Below are 3665 nucleotides of genomic sequence, written 5' to 3'. Positions count from 1 at the left end.
AGATAAAACCGCGAGTACATGTGTAATTAACAGAAATTCTAAAATCACATCTAAAACATAGAAACATAAAAAAAATCTGTCAGTCATAATGAGTGTCTTTCAGCAAAACATAAATTCAATGTGGAGTCAGGAGGATATGCTGACCGGAAAAGATAAGTCTTTAAGGCTTTCTTAAAGGCATCTAAAGAGGGACTATGCCGTATCTCTTCCGGAAGCTTGTTCCAGTGCATGGGAGCTACAGACGAAAAAGCTTTGCCAATCTCGTTTTAGGATGTTCAAGTAAGCATTTCCCTGTGGTTCTGAGAGTGCGGGGCGGATTATATGTGCCAACTAACCTTTTATCTTGAAAACCTTAAATGGCTTTCATATCTTTCTCTTATTTATCACATTTTAAAACCCTCTCTTTGAATTTAATACCATAAAGGAGCAATCTTATATATTAATTTTTTAAAATAGATTTTGACAGATCAAGCATCAAACAATAAAAAACATGCATATTATTTCAAAAGCAAGTAAGATATGGCCTTTACTTTATCCCTCATGCTTAACATGAGACTTCTTTCTTAATTTCGGACACTGTACAAATTGAGCACAGTTCCTGCAAACCAAGTGAGGATCCTAGGCACTGAGGGGCCAATGTTTCATTCCTCCCTTGATCCAGAGAGTATTTCACTAAGTGGAATGCAAAATGCCATCAAAGCCTCTTCTGACACAGAGTCCTATGGCAAAACATCAGCAAGTCATGGCTGCTTTCCTGGAAGTCCTGAGACTCCAAAAGATTTCAGTCATGAGGAAAACGTTTCTCACTCTTGACATCTGGTGTGAATTGAGGTGTGAATTCTGAGCAAAATGATACTCATATCACTGAGATTTTTTAGGATGGATTATCTGATTACTCAAAAGAACAGAGTTGTCAGGAAAACAAATGTTTTGTCATGGCATTTGTATGATTTCTCTCCTATGTGGACACTCTGATTAGTCACAAGGTCTGACTTGTGAGTAAAACATTTTCCACACATTTTCCTAACATCTGAATGGTCCTTCTCCAGTGTGGACTCTCTGATGCTTCAAAAGGTATGAATTTCGAGAAAAACTTTCCCCACATTCCTGGCATGTATATGGTTTCTCTCCTGTGTGGACTCTCTGGTGTGTCACAAGGTGTGACTTATGAGCAAAACTTTTCCCACACTCCTTGCACTGGTATGGTTTCTCTCCTGTGTGGACTCTATGATGAGTCACAAGATTTGAACGGCAAGAAAAACATTTCCCACACTCCTGGCACTGATATGGTTTCTCTCCTATATGGATTCTCTGATGAGTCACAAGATTTGAACGGCAAGAAAAATCTTTCCCACACTGCTGGCATTTGAAGGGTTTCTCTCCACTGTGGACTCTCTGATGCCTCAAAAAATGTGAATTCCTAGAAAAACCTTTCTCACACTGCTGACATTTAAATCGTTTCTCTCCTGTGTGGACAGTCTGATGAATCTCAAGGTGTGGCTTATGAGCAAAACATTTCCCACACTGCTGGCATAGGTATGGTTTCTCTCCTGTATGGACTCTCTGATGCCTCAAAAGATCTGACTTGTGGACAAAAGATTTCCCACAGTCCTGACATTTGTGTGGCTTCTCACCTGTGTGGTATCTCTGATGAGTCACAAGAGCTGAATGACAAGAAAAACATTTCCCACACTGCTGGCATTTAAATGGTTTCTCCTCAGTGTGGATTCTCTGATGTCTCAAAATGTGTGAATTCCGAGAAAAACCTTTTCCACATTGCTGGCATTTGTATGGTTTCTCACCTGTGTGGTATCTCTGATGAGTCACAAGATTTGAACGGCAAGAAAAACCTTTCTCACACAGCTGGCACTTGAATGGTTTCTCCCCAGTGTGGATTCTCTGATGTCTCAAAATGTGTGAATTCTGAGAAAAACCTTTCCCACACTGCTGGCATTTGTATGGTTTCTTCCCTGTGTGGACATTCTGATGAATCACAAGGTCAGACTTGCGAGCAAAAGCTTTCCCACACTGCTGGCATTGGTATGGTTTCTCCCCTGTATGGATTCTCTGATGCTTCAAAAAGTTTGAAATGTCAGCAAAATGTTTTCCACACTGCTGGCATTTGTATGGCTTCTCTCCTGTGTGGACTCTTTCATGAATCACAAGGGCTGACCTGTTACCAAAACATTTTCTACACTCCACACATTTGAATGATTTTTCCCCAGTGTGGACTCTCTGATGTTTCAAAAGCTGAGACTTCAGAGAAAAACATTTTCCACAGTTCTGGCATTTGAATGGTTTCTCTCCTGTGTGGATTCTTTGATGAATTGCAAGGGCTGACATGTGAGCAAAACATTTTTCACATTCCTTACATTTAAATGATTTTTCCCCAGTGTGGACTCTCTGATGGTTCAAAAAGTGTGATTTCCACAAAAAGCATTCCCCACATTCCTGGCATTTGAATGGTTTCTTCCCTGTATGTACTCTCTGATGCCTCAAAACGTGTGAATTCCGAGAAAAACTTTTGTCGCACTGCTGGCATTGGTATGGTTTCTCGCCTTTGTGGACTCTCTCATGTCTCAAAAGGACTGACTTACGAGTGAAGCATTTTCCACACTGCTGACATTCGTATGGTTTCTCTCCTGTGTGGGCTCTTTGATGAATCACAATTGCTGACCTGTGAATAAAACTTTTTCCACACTCCTGACATATGAGTAGTTTTTCTCTTGCGTGTGCTCTCTGATGCTTCAGAAGATGTGAATTGAGAGCAAAACCTTTTCCACATTTCTGGCATTTGTATGATTTCTTTCTTGTCTGGGCTCTTGTGGAGCTCACAAGATGTGAGTAATAGGCCAAACATTCCCTAACCTCTTGCCATCTGTAGCCTTTACTTGGTATGTGGACTCTCTGGCAGCTTATAAGATGAAGATCAGTGCATACATTCATCTTTCTCCAGTAATCTCCTGTGAAGGACAAGACATAGACAAGACTGAATCCCAACATTCAGCAAGGAAGAACTTCTGGGAACAACAACAGAGCTAAACAAGCTCAAAATCCCAAAATTTCTAGATTTCAGTAAGGGTAAAGAACATGTCAGATAGAAGTGGGCAACTGTTCAGGAATAGGGGGCTACATTCAAACCAGCATAGTGTGCTGGTTTGAATGTAATATAATAATATATAATAATATTTATTAATTTATTTATGTATACCTATCAGAGTGGCTTACAAATTGTTAATTAGATATTTCCATGCCCACAGGCTTACAATCTAAAGAGATGAGATACAAAAGGAGAAGGGAATGGCAGTGGGGAACCAGAAAAGTCCAGCACATCTTCTCTCCATATGATGCCTGGACTACGGAAAACGGACTGAGGGAGGACCCTTCTTCTTACTCTGATTAAGCCCGATGGAGTTGGCCTGCCCTTTTCGCTCTCTGGATGGTGGATGGAGGGAGGGCCTTCTTCTTCCAGGCAAGGCCCGATGGAGCTGGCTTGCCCTTTCTTCCCTCTGGATGGTGGATGGAGGGAGGGCCTTCTTCTTCCAGGCAAGGCCCAATGGAGCTGGCTTGCCCTTTCTTCCCTCTGGATCAGGGGTAGGCAACCTGCGGCCCGTGGGCCGGATGCGGCCCGGCAAGGCCTTGGGACCAGCCCCAGCCCGGTCCTG

At 42.1% G+C, this 3665-nt stretch overlaps 1 pseudogene; it reads right to left on the bottom strand.

Moving 5' to 3' along the window:
• Positions 1–975: 975 nt before the first annotated feature.
• Positions 976–3017, bottom strand: LOC121918109 (annotated as a pseudogene).
• Positions 3018–3665: the final 648 nt, after the last annotated feature.

Source organism: Sceloporus undulatus, unplaced genomic scaffold, assembly GCF_019175285.1.
Source record: "Sceloporus undulatus isolate JIND9_A2432 ecotype Alabama unplaced genomic scaffold, SceUnd_v1.1 scaffold_4448, whole genome shotgun sequence".
NCBI classification, from domain to species: Eukaryota; Metazoa; Chordata; class Lepidosauria; order Squamata; family Phrynosomatidae; genus Sceloporus; species Sceloporus undulatus.
This window is presented reverse-complemented; position numbering and strand designations above follow the sequence as displayed.